The following is a 21,121-nucleotide window of genomic DNA, read 5'->3' on the forward strand; positions in this document are numbered from 1 at the left end:
TTAGCTATCACTGCCATGCCAGTGTACTAGCTTCATCATCAATAAATTTCAGTAAGTAAAAACAAGGTACAGTAAGTTCTAAAAAGACTGTTTAAAGAAAGTGGGATTATGGGGAACCTGCAACCAGTAGACCATGCAGCTCTTGATCTCAGAGTCATGAGTTCAAGCCCTGTGTTGAGCCTTAGAGCTTACTTAAAAAAAAAGAAAAACCTGAAAGAAAAAAAAAAGATAGTGGAGTTCTAAGTTTAAATGGTGAACGGAACACATGTATCTAATTTTACTTCTTCCTGAAATACCCTATAGCTACATTGAAGAGATTCTTAATTTTTTAATATTTATTCATTTTTGAAAGACAGAGAGTGCAAACAGGGGCGGGGCAGAGAGAGGAGGACACAGAATCCAAAGCAGGCTTCAGGCTCTGAGCTGTCAGCATAGGGCCTGACATGGGCTCAAGCTCATGAACTGTGAGATCATGACCTGAGCCAAAGTTGGATGCTTAACCAGCTGAACCACCCAGGTACCCCAAAGAGATTCTAATTTACCAAAGACATAAACATATAAGTAGAGGGAAAATAGGAGAGATGGTAAGAGCAATGAAATTTTGGAAGCTGGAAAGCACATGGTCAAGTAGTAACTGGTTTAAACAACAGACCCAAGAACCTGGCTTCAAACTGCAGAATCCTCAGGAAGCTCAGTAATTGTGCCTAGGATGGGGGTAGCAGGTAGAGCTCAAATAAGGGGAAAAAAAGCTACTTGAAGAGCAGTAACATTCCTAAATTCCTTTTCCCTCTTTCTGGTACCAGCTGACTGTCCTCTCATTTAACAGAAATCTGAAGGTTTTATATCTATTGAGGGTAATATAGATGGTCTGAGGCTGACGGATGCAGGGCTTCTTACTGGGTGGAAATGAGCTAATATATTCTGACTTTCCAGACATCTTTGCTTACTTGTTTATCAGCCAGTCTCTCATCCACCAGGCAGGAGACTGGAGTATTTTCCCCTGGGAATCTGACCAGCATAAGAAGAAAACGTAAAAATACTAACTTCAATATTAAAAATTTATTTTCAATTTTTAAAAATGTTTTTATTTATTTTTGAAAGAGAGAGAGAGAGAGACAGCGTGAACAGGGGAGGGTCAGAGAGAGAAGGAGTCACAGGATCTGAAGACAGGCTCCAGGCTTTGAGCTAGCTGTCAGCACAGAGCCCAACATGGGGCTCGAACCCATAAATCATGAGATCATGACCTGAGCCAAAGTTGGGTGCTTAACCGACTGAGCCACTGAGGTGCCCCTAAAAAAATTTTTTTAAACATTTATTTATTTTTGAGAGAAAGAGACAGACTGTAAGTAGGGGAGGGGCAGAAAGAGAGGAAGACATAGAATCTGAAGCAGGCTCCAGGCTCTGAGCTGTCAGCACAGAGCTTGACATGAGGCTCAAACTCATGAACTGTGAAATCATGACCTGGGCTAAAGTTGGCTGCATAATCAACTGAGCCACCCAAGCGCTCCAACTAACTTCAGTGTTGAATACTGAAATAGCCCACCCAGGTCCACCTTAGAATACAGTTCAAGGTCAGCAAGCCCATCTACTTGCTTGGTGATTTTAAGCAGTTTTTTAGTTCCCCATCACTAGCCAAAAGCTGAAAAATAAGGATTATGAGATATCTGGAGACAGTCCCCAGTAAAAATAGATAGAGAGGAAAAAAAAAAGGCAACATGGAGTAGCAGCAACTATGTAGGGAGGAGACAAACAAGAATTCCTATACCCACAGATAATAGAGAGCACTGCACATATGAAACAAGAACAGGACATTATAAGAAAGGAATATTTAGAGAACAAAAAAGAGCTCTTAGAAATTAAAGACATAATCATGAAAAAAAAAACTGGAATGGCTAGAATGTAAGAGTAAGGATTTTCTCAGAGAGTAAAGCAAGCAGAGTAGACAAAGAGGAAAGAGTAAGAAAGTAAGAGAGAAATCTGTTCCAGAAGGCACACCACCCAAATAATAAAAGCTCCAGAAAGAGAACAACAGAAATGGAGCAGAGAAAATCATCAATGAAATAATTTAAGAAAATTTCTCCCAACTGAAGAACATGAGTTGACAGATCAAAACGGCCTATAGAGTTAAGCACAATGAATGAAAATAGACCCTCACAATGACACATTGTGAAATTTCAGAACTTTGGGAAAAAGAAAATTTATATAAGATTTGAGAGAGGAATAAACAGATCACATAAAGGGAATTAAGGACCCAAATAACTTTGGACCTCTCCACAGTGACACTATAAATAAGAAAGTGGAGTGATAGCTTTTAAAAAATTTTTGTTAATGTTTTTTTAATTTATTTTTAACCTTTTAAAATGCTTTTTATTTATTTTTTAGAGACTGAGAGAGACAGTGCAAGCAGGGGAGGGTCAGAGAGAGAGGGAGATACAGAATCAGAAGCAGGCTCCAGGCTCTGAGCTAGCTGTCAGCACAGAGCCAGCCATGGGGCTCGAACCTATGAACTGTGAGATCATGACCTGAGCCAAAGCTGAATGCTCAACCAACTGAGCCACCCAGGCACCCCTGTTTATTTTTGAGAGAAAGTGCGTGAGAGACAGAGAGACAGGAGACAGAGGATCTGAAGCAGGCTCTGTGCGAAGAGCAGACAGCTTGATACGGAGCTTGAAGTCATGAATTGTGAGATCATGACCTGAGGCAAAGTTGACTGAGCCACCCAGGTGCCCCAGGAGTAATATCTTTAACGTTCTGAAAGAAAATTGTTTCTAATCTATAATTTTATACCCATCCAAACTGTCAATCAAGCAGGGCTACTGTATTACACAACACCAGGAAACAACGTTCAGAATACAATGTTGTACAATAAAGTGGCTTATAATTGAGTATGAGGAGAGAGCAAAGACATTTTCAGACATTCAAGTCTCAAAAGCTTATTTACCATACACTCTTTTTGAAAAAGACTACTGAAGAATGTGCTCTACTAGAATAAGAGAGTAAATTAGGAAAGAGGAAGATATGGCATATAGAAGAGCTGGTTTCACTGGCATCAACTATTCTTTTGCACTGGTCCCACACATAGAAGGGTCCCACACTTGTTTGATGCTCTGCATCTTGAAATTCTTAATAGTTTTTTAACAAGGGATTCTGCATTTTAACTTTTCACTGTCCCCACAAATTATGTATTCCAGTCCCGGATACAAGAAACAGGCGATCTGCCTCAGGAGGAAGGCAAAGGGAATCCTCATGAGGAGAGTGAAGGGACTCCAGGACAAGTATCAGTAGGTATGGAGAACATCTATCCCAGAGAGAAACATGCGACTCAAGAGACAGACATGTTGGTGGCTGTCATAGCCAAGTTTCCACTGTTATTTTACCCTCCTCTTCAACCTGAAGACAGAATGCTTGAATGAGCCCTTCCTAGATTCTAATCTATGATTTGGCCATTTGTTCATAAAGTTCTTGCTCTCTTTTCCATGCCCTTTCACCTGGATCACCTAAGGACACACATTTCATCTCACCAAACTTTCTCTTCACTCTACGTCTGAGAACTGGAAATAAGGTAGAAAATAGAGAGCATCCCATACTCTCTGACCATATTTCTGCCTGATGCCAGTACCAGGCTCACCTGGCAGCCTTGTCACATTCCCTGACCATGAAGAGGCTTGAGTTTGCTAGGACTAGCTTCCAGCTTTGCTCACCAATTCCCCAGAAAGGGCTCTTGTAAACTTTCAGGGGAACTGACACGAAGAGATAATGTTGCATTTATCCCTGAGTTTTCAATTAATAGTGTAGCTCTGATTTTTATGCAACAACCAAATTATCCAAACTAAACAATATATTGTATGGACATATAGCCATCAGTGGTAAAACCTTAAGGAAAGTGAGGAATGATTAACATAAGAGCATGAACTAGTAGTAACCCTTAGGTGTCCACCGAGAGAGAGAGAGAGCAGAGGAGGATGAAACTGTGGTAGGCTCAGAGAGATTATGAAGTATTAAGACTTTTTTTCTTAAACTGGGCTAGATGGTAAGTACATGGATATTGGGTTTCATTCTTCTTTAAACTATATATTTTTAATAAACTCTTATGATTATGTGATACAGTAAAAAATAAAATATAGTAATGAATGTCAATACATTATCATAGGATAATTTTAATCAGTGGCCATGTTTGGCCCTTGACCTACACCAATCCACATAGTCATTTCATCATGGAATTTCAAATAAAAGAGCTTAGACCATCTGGTCCAACCTCCTTTTTGTTTGTAACCATTATTATTTTAACTGTCCTTTAATGTATCCTCATATCATATAAGTTGCTATATCAGCTTTACATTCATGTTGTTTTAAATGCTTAGTGAGTTATTAGACTTTCTACTGATGTTTCTGCCTTTCTCCTTCCCCCAGGGTCCTTTATCTTTTTGAAGGGTGTGCTCAAGATTTTCTTCATTGGCCTTGATACTTTCATTTTGCTCAGATATATGGGATAGGGTGTTAGCTGGGGATATTAAAGGAACAAAATGGTTTGGTTTTTTTTTTTTACTGTCAAAGCTCTCCTGCCTTTACTTGTCCCAGAGAATGTATCCACTTGGGATTTACTCAGTTCAATGCAAACAGCTTAGGGACCTGGGACATTTTTGCCAAATTGAGCATGAACTGACTCACTGACATATTTCTCAAGTGATCCATTGGTCCAATGAGTAATATCCTGGAAGAAGCATGAATTATTGTTAGTCATAATTATTCCTTTACCTTTCCTGGAATGCCTTTGAAGGCACCAGGCATCAGCAATATCTGTCATCAAAAGCTCTTTTGTCTGCAGTTTCTGTGATTGCATTCAGCTTGTTCATGGCAAAGAAAGAGTTGTTCTTCATAGGATGATTGCTTTCTTTCTATAAAAAGTATCCAAGTATTAAGCCCTCCCGCAGAAAGGAAGTTGGCATAGGTTCTGAAGAGCCAATCAATTCCTTAGCTGTTCTTCTTGAACAAGTAGCATTTTCTTGATAGTTCTAGAATTTTATTACAATTGCCGAAGTTGAGTAGCTTGTCAGCTGGTCATTTGTAACCAATAAAACTGAAAGATTATCCACCTTTGTTTGAATTTTGGATAAGTAAACAAGATCTGTGATTCTGAAATTGTGTACTATGGAATTACATCTGGACAAGATTTTGCTGAAGGTCTTGGCATTCCTAGTATGAAGGAATTAAAAATCTAAGTCAGCATCATTAGTTGTTTTCATGGTATAATGAGTAAAGCATGAACTGAAGCACTGAGATACTAAAACATTTTTTAATATTTATTTTTGACAGAGAGACAGACAGAGACAGAGACAGAGAGACAGAGCATGACTGAGATAGGGGCAGAGAGAGAAGGGGACAGAACCCAATGTAGGCTCTAGGCTCTGCACTGTCAGCACAGAGCCCAACATGGGCTCAAACTCACAAACTGCAAGATCATGACCTGAACCAAAGTCAGACGTTTAACCTGCTGAACCACTTAGGTGCCCTGATATGAGAGTTATTAAAAGTAATAAAGGTTATAACTTTTCTTTTTTGGATGCAAAAGACAGAAACTCTGATACAAGCTTAATAAAAAACAGGAGATTTACTATAGTCAAGATACAAAAGCATCACAGAAGCCAAGGACATAAATGTGATCTACCCTTGAGAAGGAATTGGAACCAGGAATTAGGACGTAGAGACTCTAGTTTTTCAATTCTGCCCCCCTCTGCACATGTGCATCATTTTTCTCCCTCTTTGTAAATCAGCTTTTCTTAGATTCTTTGCCGAATGAAGTCACTTCTTTGTTGGTTCTATATTGGTCAGAATAGTCTCAGATTTGTTGAAGCAAAAACTAAATCCTAATCCATACTTTTTTCCCCATTCATGTCACTATTTTCTATGAGATGGGTGGCCCCTCTCCATCTTCTAGCTATGCCATCTGAGTCTGTGGCGTCCAACATCACTGTGATGGGGAAACAAAGTGGAGGGATATGAGGGATATTTTCAATAGCCAGGTCTAAACATGGCTAAACATTTCTGTCCATCTCTCAGTGACCAGAACTTAGGTACATGGCTCCACTCTAACTGCAAGGGAAACTGGGAGATGGAGAGGAGAAATGGATAGTAAGCAAGCACTTATAGTATCAAGTTACACCTCCTGTCAACAGATAACTGAGACCAATTAGTCAAACTTTTTGTTTACTAATAGTTTCTATTAGTCCAAACTCCAAATTCCTAGGAAAGAATCTCTGGCCCACCATTGGTCAGACGTCCACTCTCACCCAATATGTTGACTTGGAGAATGGTTCATGTTGAACATAATGGTTGCCAGATCCCACCACTTTCACTATGTGATTCAAATGTGGAAAAGAAAGACAATACTTAGAAAGAGTAGCTTCTTCAAATAGTGTCTACTACCTGGAGGGATGTTTCATTCTGAAGCCTCTGAGAATTAGTTTCTTCCTTATGTTATTTCTCAATAATGATGTCTGTGTTTTATGGAATTCTTTAATTTAATTTAATTTAATTTTGTTTTGCATTAATTTTAGGTACTTATTTTTTAGAGAGAAGGAGAGAGAGAGAGAGAGAGAGAGAGAAAATATTAAGCAGGCTCCATGCTCAGCACAGAGCCAGATGCGGGCATCAATCTCAGAATCTGAGATCATGACCTGAGCCAAAATCAAGAGTTGGACACTTAATTGACTGAGCCACCCAGGTGCCTCAGAATTCTTTATTTTAAAGATGAAAATTATAGTGAACCTGCATGTCTGAATTGGAAATTATTGCTTTTCTCTCTAGGTAATTGCCTACAAGATCTACCTCTGGAAATAAGACACTTGAGTTGTAAGGGTGACTACCAGACATATAAATATGGAAATAGTTCTTCCTGATCTAGTTGAGAACTCCTAGAACACAAAGGTAAGTAAGACTGGAGTCCTTCCAAATGGACCCCTTGCAGGAGTTGTTAGGGTTATTCCAAATATTTGCATTCTCTTCTTCAGGATATATGGTAAGAGTGTATTTCCTTGCCTTTTTTATAATTACATGTGGACATGTGACTTACTTTGGCCAATGAAATAGGAACAGAAGTGACATGTGTCACTTGCAGTTTAAGAACCAGTGTATGATTCACTCTCTTTTTTCTCTGAGGAAATTATAAAACCTGTGTTGAAATGGAGTAATTCAGACTGGGTTCCCCTGCCTACCCGTGCTGGTCAGTTAGCATGAGTCAACAATCAATTTTTGGTGTGTTGAGCCACTGAGACTTCAGGACTATTTGTTAATGTAAACAACTTAGTGCATTTTGTCTCCTACATGTCCATTCATAGTCATCCGTACCACAATGGACCTCCCAGCAATATGCACAATTTTCTGAGGCAGTCCTGCTCAAAGGAGAATCCTCTTCCTTCTCTATGCTATCCCTAGGAGGGCCAGCTGTGTGATTTCTGCCAGATTGGCAGTGGTTGCAATGCTTGGGTCCATTTTCATGGCCTCTTATTGCAAAAGCCACATGAAATACAGGATATTTTAAACTGGAAAATCTTTAGATGTAGAGGACCACAGGATAGATATCTGAAATAAATATTTAGGCATTGTTCACTGCTGCTGCATTCCAGAAGGACAGACTGATTCACTATGCTTACCACAGACTGCCTGCACAGACTATGCTTTGTTAAAGATTAGATAAAGATGAAGTGCTAAACAGAGAGCAAGGAAGAGCATGAGACATTGCTGTGGTTCAATACAAACAAAGCCTGCTTGTCTCACTGGGGCAGTGGTAATATCCTTCATAGGCTCCACACTAACGAGCCACACTTTAACTCACTTTCTAACAAGCTTTGCTTAAAGCCGTTCTCAGGTCAAATCAAGAATCAGGCAAATGTGATTACTTGTTCAAGTATCAAATTTTCCTTTAGTCATTAGAGATAAGAGAATTAAAGAGATATATGAAGATAAAGAGGAAATTCTGAGAGTTCCTCTAATACAGGTAGGACCCAGCATTTGATCAAACTGAGTTTCTAAAAATCTTAGCTAAAATATTAATGGCACAGGCCAAAGAGTACCTTGAAAACACCCAAGGTAAAGGTAATGTAATGAATATTCCCTGAGAGCAGCAAGAAAGGAGCCCCTCAGCTGGAGTCACAGTCCTAAACCTAAATATTTGATTGTGTATCTCCTCCCTTGCATTCCCCAAAATGCTTATTCTTCCACTTGGCTTCAACACTCCCAATTGTTAGTTTTGGAACTCCTCCAGAAAGGTGTAGCATCTCTTGTACATGCTGTTACTGACTCTTAGGCTCAGGGCATGGCCAACCCACAACCTCTGTGCAAATGAGAAAGGCCTCTGTGCATCCTTGCAGAGGCTCTATCGGCCAAGACATTCAACATAGACAGCAGAGCACAGACTGGATTTCAGACTCCACTCACCCTCTTTGCCTGACCCCAAGGTACAGGACCCAATCTGCTTATCCAAACCCAGCCCCTGCCTGTTTTCCCACTCTCCTTGGATTTTTTCATTGTCCAGACTGGGAGCTGCAGTGTACAAAAATTTGGAACTCAACACAAAATTCCCCAAAGAAGCTTAGATGATGATGAGAAGGAGGAGGCAGAAGAGAATTTTAATTATTAATTATCAGTCATTAGTAATATGATTAAGAGTTACTATGGCAATTAGGTTTATGCTTCCAGAAAAGATAATTTAATGGATAATGCTGCTAGATCCTTATACTAATAACATTGGTTTAAATTTTAGGGAACAAGGGCTACAGGCTCAAAACTCAAATGGGAGGAGAAAGGAGAGTATAGGAGAAGAGAGATGAAGAACGAACACAGAGCAGAAAATTAACACCTTTCTTAGGGCACATTGAATTAATGATGTTTGCTTTGGGTGTTTTTTTGCTTCCTTTTTACACCTTTCCTAGGGTGTCCTTGCCCACGTACACACACACACACACACACACACACACACACTCACACACGCACACCACTGCCCCTCTTCCAGAGGGGCACCATGCTCTAGAATTATCTAATATTCTTTCCCTAGCAAACAAAATTCCATCTTCTTGGTGCAGCTGGTTGTAAGAAAGAAAGCAATCTGGTTGAACCAAAGCATATTAAGATGAGAATAACAGATGACCACAGTGTTTTCCTAGAAATTTTTTTCTTCTCTCCTCTCTCTTTCTATATTTGTCACATTTGTTTTCATGGGGATACTTACCAGAAAGAAGGCCCATCCCTGGCTGGATGTTAGCTCCTACAAACAACTCCCCCAAGCTGTTCCTGCTTCCTATAATTTCTTCTGTCTTTTCTCTTAAGTACTCCTGATTTTCTAGAGGCTCTATTTTTTTTCTACAACAATCCCTTGCAGGAAAGCAGGGACCCTGGTGGGGAAGTGATCTTAAGGAAGGAGGAATGGAATAGAGGTTTTGTTCACTTTCTAGTTAGTGACACACATACGACATACAAGGCAAGCTGAGGACTTATGTGGATATCCTACATCCATGCCTTACAGCGGGGCACATTCCAGGTCCTCAAACTCTTTGCAGAAAAAGTATTTTTTGTAGTGAGACGTGCCTGATTATATCGAAGTCAAACATGAATCAATGCCGAAGACAAGAGCCGTAGAGTGTGCATGATATTAGTGTCAGTGTATCCCTCAGCTGACATTGGGTTGCCTGAAGTTACTGCATGGTCAATAGCACTAGACTATAGTGAACCCTAAGTGAGCTAATGATGCCTCCCCTTTAAAACAATGCATGGTGTGTGGGAAAAGAAAGTTGTATTTTAATGGATCCCCAGTTATGCCTGAGTCAGGATTGATGGAGGTTAATAAAGACAGACCCATTCTTAGAATATTGATTCCACGGTCTATAGAAGTACAAAAATACAATCTTGAAAGCTGAAACAAAGTAAATATATTTTAATTTATACTTGAGGACTTCAGTATGCAATCACTCAAGTTACGTATCAAAAGGCTTTTGCTAGTTTCCCCAGCTTCTTGCCCCTGCTTCATTTGCACAAACATAAAAGGAATGTGCTGGTCTTTTTATTTTTATTTTAAAAACAGAAATTGGAAGAACTTGTTGAGAATATTTGATTCGACTAAGCTCAAGAACAAACAGCAGAGGAATTGTCTCCTTGGAAAAAGTTGAAGTTGGGGAGGGCTTACTCAGCACCCTGGGCACTCAGCACTCTGCAGAGACAAATATCTGAGAGTCGCTCAGTGGGAGGGGTGCACAGCCTTCATTAGCCCCTGGATGTAAACAAAGAGGCCCTACAATGGCTATTTTGTTTTTTGCTTTGTCAAAGAACAAGGATAAAGAGTGTGCTATCCATGATTAATTCTGGAGAAAAAAATTCCATGAAACTAGAATTTTTTCCAAGATTTAAAACAAAACAATATTTTCAACCCGTATCAAAACCCTCTCAAGACAACCGGTACTGTGCACTGTGGAGAGTGCTCAGGAGAACTTGCTGTTTGTTCTCACCCTTTTCTGGGCTTTGTCCTCATGGCAAACTTCAAGGCCAATAAAAGACGAAGGCAGGGGCAAGGCAAATGGTGAGTTGGCAGCATGCGGTAGAGCACAGAAGGGACTGAGGGGTGAGAGGTGGGGCTCAGTCACCAATTGTAAGCTGTAAGACTCTGAATCAGTCATTTTTCCTCACGGATCTGTTTCCCTCACAGTAAAATCAGTGATAAGACTAGATCAACAGACCCAAACTTCTCTACGAAGTCTTCTGTAATTGCTCAGGTTGTACTTTTACTTCCTTTAAAATACATTTTTTAAAATTTCTTTATTTTTGAGAGACAGAGGGTGAATGGGGGAGGGGCAAAGAGAGGGGGAGACACAAAATCCAAAGCAGGCTCCAGGCCCTGAGCAAGCTGTCAACACAGATCCTGATGTGGGGCTCAAACCCATGAACTGTGAGATCATGACTTGAGCCAAAGTCAGATGCTCAACTGACTGAGCCACCCAGGAACACCTTCACTTCCTTTTTGATACACCATTTTGAGGTCCCTAACCATGATATTGTCTTAGGCATGATTCTTATTTAATACATACAGATTTATATTTTATCAGTAACTGTAGAATTTCAGTCCTGGAATTTGTAAATTACAGATCACTTCTTCCATGGGTAGCTAAGGAAAGACAGAAATGGAGGTTGAAAATAGAGAAGAACTAAAGTAGACACAACATAGAGATTTTTGAAATGAAAGATTTGGCAGGACAAACGAAGACAAGTAGTAATATTCCAGGGCTTTGGAAGTACTTCCTGTGGTTTCAGTGAGGAGAATAAGGAGAGAAATGCATGTACCTGACATGAAGTTGAAATGGGCAGATGCAGGGATACCAAACTCTGGGTATTGGTAGGAAGGATTAATTCTCAAAGGTTTTTCTCAAGCCTTCAACATTTCTTGAGAACCCAGATATGTAGGAGGCAGAGGCCAGGAGATGGGAGTCAACTTCCTCCTGGGTTTAGTGCCCCCAAAAGCAGAAACCTGAAACAAGGATTTTAAGGCAAGCTCTTTGTTTAGATGTTATACTATGAGTTCAATACAAAGTGTGAATGAACATATTACTGCTGTGGTCAACGAGGGCCCAATCCCTCTGGAGAACTCTGGGACACTATATAGCCCCCACCTCAAGTCATCCCACCTGAGAGATGAGAGCATGTGCATTTTTCTACCAACTCTCTTTTGCTCCTGGAGGTGTCACATCTCCAGCACTTCTAGCCTGCCTCTGACCAAGTCTGCTCCTGCAGCTGGAAGAAGCCCTCAGGCAAAGTCATAGATACTTATAGGAAGCCATTGGTGTATAAGGATTATAGACAGGACAATAACATTTCTGACAGAAACCACCAAGTCATAAAATAAGACTTTGAACATTCAGAGAAGAACCAAACCCAGAAAGAATTCTTCTCACCATAGATATTTTTACCAATCCTACAAAATGCTTTATAAATATCTTAATGAAACTATAGAAAAAAAGATCCTGAAAATTATCTTGCTAGTGAGTATGAAATGGTACAGGGTTGAATATCCATGTAGTAGTCATGATTACTAAGTTGAGATGTATAAAAGTCATATTTATTTTAGTACAAGAGAATATAATTCTTTTTTTATCAAAAAATTTTTCATGTTTATTTATTTTTGAGAGAGACAGAGTGTGAGTGGTGGAGGGGCAGAGAGAGAAGGAGACACAGAACCCGAGGCAGGCTCCAAGCTTAGAGCTGTCAGCACAGAGCTCGATGTGGGGCTGGAACTCACAAACTGTGAGATCATGCCCTGAGCCAAAGTTGGAGGCTTAACCAACTGAGCCACCCAGGTGCCCCCAAGAGAATATAATTCTAATGGCTTTAAGAGGTTTACTCCAAATATCATTTCCCCTAACATGATTTCTGTCATAGGGATTTAAGTTCTTGAACCATAGTCCTTCTGCCTCAGAGTTCTTTTTTATTTTTTCATTTTATTTTATTTGAGAAAAAGAGAGTGTGAGCAGGGGAGGGGACACAGAAAGAGAGAGAGAGAGAGAGAGAGAGAGAGAGAGAGAGAGAGAGAATCCTAATCAGGCTCCATGCTCAGTGTGGAGCCTGACACGGGGCTCAATCCCATGATCCTATGATCATGACTTGAGTTGAAATCAAGAGTCAGATGCTCAACACTCAACCCAGCTGAGCCAACAAGGTGCCTCTGCCTCAGAGTCCTTAAGAACATGATCTCCAGAGCTGAGGAGCAACAGTATACAGCTTTTTAATTTCATTTAATTTTATTTATACTCAACCCCATTAGAAACTGAATTCTCTACAGTAATGCAGCTCTCTGAACTTTTCATAGCATGAACAACTCCTTAAACATAGTAGTTCTTCAATAATCTTGATGCAGTCTAAATGTTTTTTGGTTGTTGCACAGTTGCATTCCAAAAATCATTAGGGAAATGACATAACTTTGTAAGGGAAAAATATATCTTGATGACAAATGGTCAGATTTATGAACATTTCGCATAAGAGGATGAGGTTCACACAATAACAGTAAACAGATGTGACACACATGAAGCCCCTCTAATCACTTGAGTTGGCAGAATCTATCAATTGGTCTGGCCAGAGCCCTTCTGTTTCGTGCCCGGTCTTGGGGTTAATGCTTTTCCTTCCACTCCAGATAAATGTCGAGATGAGATGACCAGTTACAATGGCCAACTTCCTGGCGACAGTGGGCTGGTTTAGGAGTGAGCAACTGACCCAGGTCAGGCCTCAGAGACTCCTTTTCTGGGAATGTGCAGTTGATAAAGACACGCAGTCACTGTCAAAGGAAGCCAGGAAGCTCCCAGTGGCCAGGTTTTCTACTAGGTTGGGAGAAGCCAGGTTGAAAAATGAAACCAATGCACAGAGAAGAGCGGAGGCCAGAGACAGAGGGAGGAAACAAGCACCCAGCTGTACTCCTGCCTTTCCTGCTTGTGAAAGGTGGAGGTTTCTTCCTTGAAACCAAGGTTCTGCCTATTGCAATGGAAAACTACAAGTGTAATAAAGGTAAGGTAGAATCCTTATACCAATAAGAACAACAATATACAAAGATGAAAGTCTGGAGGCATCTGATGGTTCTGTAAGCTAGCATTCTTTTTCTGGAAAGCATCTTGAACACATCTGACATGAATCAGAGACTAAATCTTTAAAGTTTGTCACAACCCTCAGCTTGTAATTCCATGATTAATAGAAATGATCAATCCTTTGTCCAAATTGTAATTTGATGAAAACAAGGAAATTGGCATTTATTTTAGAATGCAACAAACAGTATGCCAGGAACCATATATAATGATTAACTGCCACTATTGAACATTTTTGATGTGCTAAGCACAGTCCTAAGAATTTTCATGTATATAATATCTCATTTAATTCTCGCATTAATCATGTGAGGTGGGAACTACTATTATTCCTATTTTTTGGATGAGAAACTGTGTCTCAGGGTGGGTGAGTAATTTGCTCAAGTTCTCACATCTGGCAAGTGGTAGGATTCAAACACAGCCAATCTCTCAGCACTCACACCCTTTGCCATACATTACATGTTACCTTATTTAACTTTGGAAAATGTATCATAGACCAAGGAGGTAATTCAAAGGAAAGAACGTGAATATGGATGTGTGTAGAAGTACTCATTAGCACATCTAAAAACTAGAAAAAGTGCCTCCCCCTATGCATATCTATAGGGAAATAAGAAGGCAGCAAATCAGATGTGATACATTGACACAACAAAACATTATATTGCTGGGATGATAAATATGAGAAATATAAAAAATGAGTTAAAAACTATAATTTTAAAAATTAATACACAAATAAATTTGAAAAAAAAATGACTTGAGGACTATAGAAAACTATAGCAGAGGAGCAAAATGTATAATTCAGAAAGATAAACACTGGTTCCTAACAATTATGCACAATCATTTTAATCCAAGTGGTAGAAAGGAAAAAGTCTTCAGGGCTTATGAAAACATGGAAATTTGAGGAGATTTTTTAAAGAAAGCTCATGTTGCTATTGGTACTTAGATATTCCTATTTAACTTTCATTGTAAAGTTGATTAAATACCCAATTAAAAGCAAACTTATTAAAGACTTAAAATAATATTCATGGAAGAAATTAAAAAAGAGAAGTTTATGAGATTAAAAAGATTTTTTTATTAGGAAAGCCTCATTTGAAGAATATCAGTAAAAATGAGGGCTGCATAATGTACTCAGAAGAGAAAAAAAGTTTAAATAAAAAGGTACACTCACATCTGCTTGCTTGTCCCTGATCTGGTGCAATCCTACCCGTCCCTGAGGCCCCAACCAGAAGCTTCCTCTGTGCAAACTAGGCCCTTCATTTGTCTCTCTCTTTAAAAAAATTTTTTTAATGTTTATTTCTGAGAGAGAGTCAGAGACAGAGAGAGACAGAGAGAGAAGAAGCACAAGCAGGGGAGGGGCAGAGAGAGTGAGCCTCCAGGCTCCGAGCTGTAAGCAGGGCTCGAACTCACAAACCACAAGATTGTGACCCGAGCTGAAGTCAGATGCTTACCTGATTGAGCCACCCAGGCACCCCCATTTGTCTCTCTCTTATGGAGCTTGCCCTTATTTTATAGCTGTCTGTGTAGATGGCCCTCTGGTCAACCATAAGCTTTATACAGATAGAAACCACGGACCTTCAACATGCTTGTAGGCCAGTTGCCCAATGTTATGCCACATGTGTTTGTTGGATAAATAAGTGCTCTTATGAATAGAAAAAGGACTAGGAGGCATAGTTTTGAACAATAAGCAACTGTGATTGGGGACATTAGAATGGCTGCCTTTAAGAACACTATTTCTATGGGGCACCTGGGTGGCTTAGTCGGTTGCGTGTCTGACCAGCACAGGTCATGATCTCACAGTTTGTGAGCTTGAACCCCGCATCAAGATTGCTGCTGTTTAGTGCAGAGCCTGCTTCAGACCCTCTGCCCCCCACCCCGCCCCTTCCCCACTCACACTTGCTCACTCTCCCTCAAAAATAATAAACGTTAGAAAAGTTAAAGAACATTATTTCTTCCGCTGGACTGAGGAGGTGAGTGTTGTAGTTCTGATAGACTCCAGAAGGACAGCAGGAGCATGAGGTGATTTTGATTTCATGAGCTATGAGGCCAATATATCTGGAGGTGATGAAAACATCTGTAGCCTTGATTTATGATTGCAGCTCGCAAAGAACATTGAAAAGAGGAAAGTTGAAGAAAGAGTAAGTAGGAATAGAAGTTAGAAAAGAAATTTCAGAGGTGTTATGCTAATGATTCTTATGGTCTTTACCTCATATAAAGCCATAGGCCCTTCTTTTAAGGTTGCTAAAAAAAAGGGGGGGGTGCCTGGGTGGCTCAGTCAGCTGAGCATCCAACTTTGGCTCAGGTCATGATCTCATGGTTTGTGAGTTCAAGCCCCACAGCAGGCTCTCTGCTGCCAGCCGGGAGCCCCCTTTGGATCCTCTGTCTCCCTCTCTCTCTGCCCTTCCCCCACTCATGAGCAGTCCTGCATGCACATGCCCTCCTCTCCCTCAAAGATAAAGAAACATTTAAAAAGCCTTTATTGTGATCAACACTAGATGATGTATAGAAGTGTTGATCACTATATTGTATACCTGAAAGCAATAGTACACTGTATGTTAACTAACTGAAATTTAAATAAAACTTTAAAAGTTATGTTTGTTTATTTATTTATTTTGAGATAGAGAGTGAGAATGAGCAGAAGAGGGGTAGGGAGAGAGGGATAAAGAGAATCCCAAGAAGTCTCCACACTGTGAGTGCAGAGCCCAATGCAAGGCTTAATCTCATGAACTGTGGGATCATGATCTGAACTGAAACCAAGAATTTGATGCTTAACCAACTGGGCCACCCAATACCCCTAAATAAAAGCTTTTTGAAAAGCCTTTGACCGTAGTTCAGTAGAATGAGCAAAGTGGAATGCACGTTATTTCACACACAGAAACGCCCAGTTTCCCTGTCATGCCAATGATGAGACTGTGGTTGTTTTTTGTGTTTTGTTTTGTTTGTTTTTTGTTTTTAACCAAGTAGGAAAAAACACAGCATGCCAAAGAATTACTATTCTTATTTAAGTTCCAAAAGGCCCAAGGATTCTAAACCTACATCACACTTACTGTGACCCATGAGGGTAATGTAGTTCTGATTCAGATGGGATATAAAATATCTGATGGTTCTTTTCCTCTTTGCCTACGTGATATGCAAGAACACCTTGCAAGTTAGAACTGTAAACTCTCTGAGTTCAGGAACAAGGCCATAAGTTATATACACAGTGTCTGAACAACCCAAGCTCAAATATTTACTAATATGATTTTATCTACTCCTAGTCACAAAGACATACATTCTCCTATACCTACTCTCCTGTAAACAAATAATTCCTCTACCTTGTCTGTTGAATACATGGAGTTATCTTTAAAATTTTTTTCTTTGAGTAATTTTTGGTTTATTTTCTGTCTTCCCCCACTAGAATATAAGTTACATGAGAGCAAAAATATTATATATTTTGTTCAACTATGGTACCCTCCGGAGCTGACAACCGTTGCTCAGTAAATACTGTGTGTTGGGGCGCCTGGGTGGCTCAGTCGGTTAAGGGTCCAGCTTCGGCTCAGGTCATGACCTCACGGTTCATGGGTTTAAGCCCCGCATCGGGCTCTGTGCTGACAGCTAGCTCAGAGCCTGCAGCCTGCTTCAGATTCTGTATCTCCCTCTCTCTCTCTCTGACCCTCCCTGCTCATGCTGTCTCTTTCTGTCTCTCAAAAATAAATAAAAAACATTTTTAAAAATTAAAAAAAAAAGTAAATACTGTGTGCTGAATAAGTGAAGGAATAAGTAAGTGGTTGGATGACCAGCCATTGTTCTGGTTGTGACTTTAAAGACTTTTGTAAATATTAACTTGAGTATCTTATATGAACACACACACATATGTGGCTCCTCAGTGGCCTTTCTTCCCCCACCACTCTTGCCCACCAACTGATCAGATAAATTAAGTAATAGTTGGCTGCCTATGCATAATGATCCATCTGGCTCTCTCTGAGTAGAAAATGAAAATGCTTTGTTTTTACAAAAACTTACATGGGGAACTTACATCTCAAAAAGGATATTTGTAATACCAAAGTGTATTTTGTTTTATTAAATCCAGAATGTTGGGTGGAGTCCCTTAGCTAAAAGTCACTCTCAAGCAAAATGAATTGCTTGTTATTCTCACAAATAATTTACAGGAAGCAATTTGTAAAGGTTGCCATCAGGCTGAAGTCATTGTTGGCACTAGGAATCAGTGTGTCATCAACCTCAGAGCAATCATTTAACCTGGGTCTGTCAGAGAAATCTCCATAATGCAAGGAAAATTGAATTCTACGGCCTCAGATTACAGTCACTTCTGATATTATTCCAATCTGATCATGAAGTATTTGACATAACAGTTTCTCTCATCCTGCCACTATGTAGAAATATCTATTTTACATGTGCTTAACCCTGGTCCTATCATTATCAGCTATTTCACAAATAGTTTTTTAAAAACCTGCTGTCCTCTCCTTGTTGTACTACGGAAGTTGTATAGGAATACCTAGGAAATGAAAGGCTTGCCAACTTATTTGGCCCATTCCATCAAGTACCCTGTCTGCTGGTCAAGTAATAATATAAAAACAATTTCTACTCATCTTGAAGACTATCCTTCAATCTAGCTGACAAATGAGCACTTGTTCTGGATAGGCCTGTGGGGGCATCATTATAGCAGAGAAACACTGAATCCAGACATGCCGTGAAGATAGACAGTTCTGTGCTCCCAATTTCTGTCAATGTGTTTATTTTCATCACCCTGGGAAAACAATGTGGTGGAAACACATAGATTCATACCATACAAACAATAAACCAGTTCTCTGTTTCCAACACCAGTTGCCAACATCAAAGTAGAAAGCCAGATCTTGACAAAACCACGTTGATCATTTTTTAGCCTTCTCCAAATGATGTGCAATTTAATTACTAATTCAGCAAAAATGTATTGAATGCTGTGAGCCATCAGCACAAAGTAGACTGAAAATAATGCAGAATACCTTACTCCACAGACTTCCCTACTACTAAACGATTTTGAATTAATGTTTCCTTTATTATATGTACATTAGGAACAATCATATACTCATATTAAAATCCCTCTGCCTCAGATGGAAAATGCAGCAACCATCAAGTCTAAGTGCTCAAGGATGTTTCACTCCATTGAATAATTATCCTAAAAGAGACTGACAGGAAGTATGTGGTCCTCTCTCCGTCTTCTCTCCAAACACAATCACACCCTTTGTTTAGCAGCTGAGACTGCTGCTTCTAAGTCCTGTCATTCAGCACCCTGGTCTCTGGGCCTCCCAAGTTGAACAAGATTTCATGATTGAGTCAAGCCATTCATTTGCTGATTGCCCAGGACCGGCATGGCCTGATGGCTGCTATCACCCACCAACAGCTAATGCTTCCAGTGTGACATGATTTGGCCTGATAGCCCTCCACCGCCCACCTGTTGTTCCCATCTCTTGCCCATTCCACAGTTGATTAGGCAGCCTCCTGTCCATGGTGCTTATGCATCTGGGCCAAAGAAATTAATTTACACTCATCATTCCTAGTTGCAGCTGGCTAATTGGACTCTAGGGTCACTTCCTTGTCTTATATAATTAATCAAATTCTACTTAGTTAATTATTGCAATATTTGTTCAACAAATATCTATTGAACATTTACTACGTGCCTGACACTGTGCAAGGTGCAGAGGATAATACATAGCCGGCCGTGCAAGTTCCATTAACTTAAAAATTTAACAATTCTCTAATTTCTACCTAGTTTTCCTCCTTTTAAGCTGAATGAATGTTTTTTAAATTATGTATGAGACCATTATCCCTTCCTTTGTAATTTCTTCTATTGCTTCAAAGTCACAGAAAATTATCATATTTCTTGAGATCTGATCAACATTTGCTCACTCTTTATTTGCTTATTTATGAGTGTAAATGTATTTAGTTTCTTAAGACTTCTGGAATGTATTTGGGGTTGTTGTGAAATATTTGATCTACAATAATGTAAGTCAAATTTCTAATGATTTCCACAAATGTGTACTTAAAAATCATCTCTATTGTTTTGTGTTGCTTTCAGTTATTTCTTAATCCTTATATACAACTAAGCTTATTTCTGAGGCTTCTGTTTCACTGACTTACATTCATTTCCTTTCTTATTTTTAGAATATTTTTGTTATCCTCACCTCTTTACTTTTCTAACTGAATATTATAATATTCTTTAAATTTAAATTATAAAGAGAAGTCCATTTTTATTTTGATTGGGATTGCACTAGATTTAAAAATAACATGTGAGAAATCAACTTTTTTATAATATTTTATTCTTTCTAAATGTTACTGCCCAATAAGCTTTATTATTTTAATAAACACTTCTTAAGTTTACTCCTCCTCATATTTTATTGCTATTGTAAATTTGATCTCTTTTGTAAATTAAGCTTTCCTAGTTTATATGGGTATTTAAGAATCTTAATGACTTTTCTATATATTTTCTCTGTCCACTATCATTCTATTTAGTCTAAAATTTTTAGCTGATTCCTTGGGCATTTTGTCAGATTATATAATCAATTGTCTTCAGATAGTGATATTTTGTTTCTTCTATTATTTCTCTCTTTTTGATTTGTCTTATCTCTCTTCTTTCACTGGCCTAAACTCCCAAAACAACATTAAGTCAAAGTGATGAAAGAAGGCACTTCTCTAGTAATATCATTTTAAATATCTCGCTTCATGTCTTAACCTCATCAGCAACAGGTTGGGTAACAGAAATGGCAGAAAATTTGGAAACTAAGCTTTATGAAAAAGCCTTTTATAAACTTAATAACCCATTAACTTATATTTCTTGGTCTTTTGGCCAAGATCTAGTAATTATGATATTGTGGTTCTATTAGTAAAAGTTCATTAGGAACTGGAAATAAGATGTCTGTCCTAAGTTGAAGCTATATTCTAATTCATACTGACATTGCTACACCTATCACAAAATTATAGTTTGAATGTCAGGTGTCTTCCAAGAACAGTACTTCATGCTGATTTAAGAAGTATGTAGCTACTAAGAAATAAATTATAATTTTGAATAACAATATCAAGAATATTCGGTTCCTCAAAAAACTATCCATAGAACTCCCTTATGACCCAGCAATAGCATTGCTGGGGATTTACCCAAGAGAGACAGAAATGCTGATGCATAGGAGCACATGTACCCCAATGTTCATAGCAGCAATGTCAACAATAGCCAAAACATGGAACAAGCCTAAATGCCCATCACCTGATGAGTGGATCAAGAAGATGTGGTATATATACACAATGGAGTACTACATGGCAATGAGAGGGAATGACATATGGCCATTTGTAGGAAAGTGGATGGACCTTGAGAGTGTGATCCTAAGTGAAATAAGTCAGGCAGAGAAGGACAGAAACCATATGTTCGCACTCATAGGTCTAACAGGAAATTTTCAGAGTGATCTAGCTTCAAGGAAAGCAAGCAGTTAGTAGTGCTTAAGAAAAATTGATTCAGTATCTAATGGATAATTGATACCTGTCACAACACAGCATTTTATATA

General features: G+C 39.1%; 1 protein-coding gene across 1 annotated transcript in view; it reads left to right on the plus strand.

The window, feature by feature from the left end:
• Nucleotides 1–6,842: 6,842 nt before the first annotated feature.
• The window catches only part of EHBP1 (EH domain binding protein 1), a 443,082-nt gene continuing 428,803 nt past the window's right edge, over nucleotides 6,843–21,121 (plus strand). The window contains exon 1 of the mRNA XM_029937456.1: nucleotides 6,843–6,924. The gene's annotated coding sequence lies outside the window, so the exon portion shown is untranslated. The remainder of the gene's footprint in view (nucleotides 6,925–21,121) is intronic.

Source organism: Suricata suricatta, chromosome 4 (genome assembly GCF_006229205.1).
Source record: "Suricata suricatta isolate VVHF042 chromosome 4, meerkat_22Aug2017_6uvM2_HiC, whole genome shotgun sequence".
Lineage (NCBI taxonomy): Eukaryota > Metazoa > Chordata > Mammalia > Carnivora > Herpestidae > Suricata > Suricata suricatta.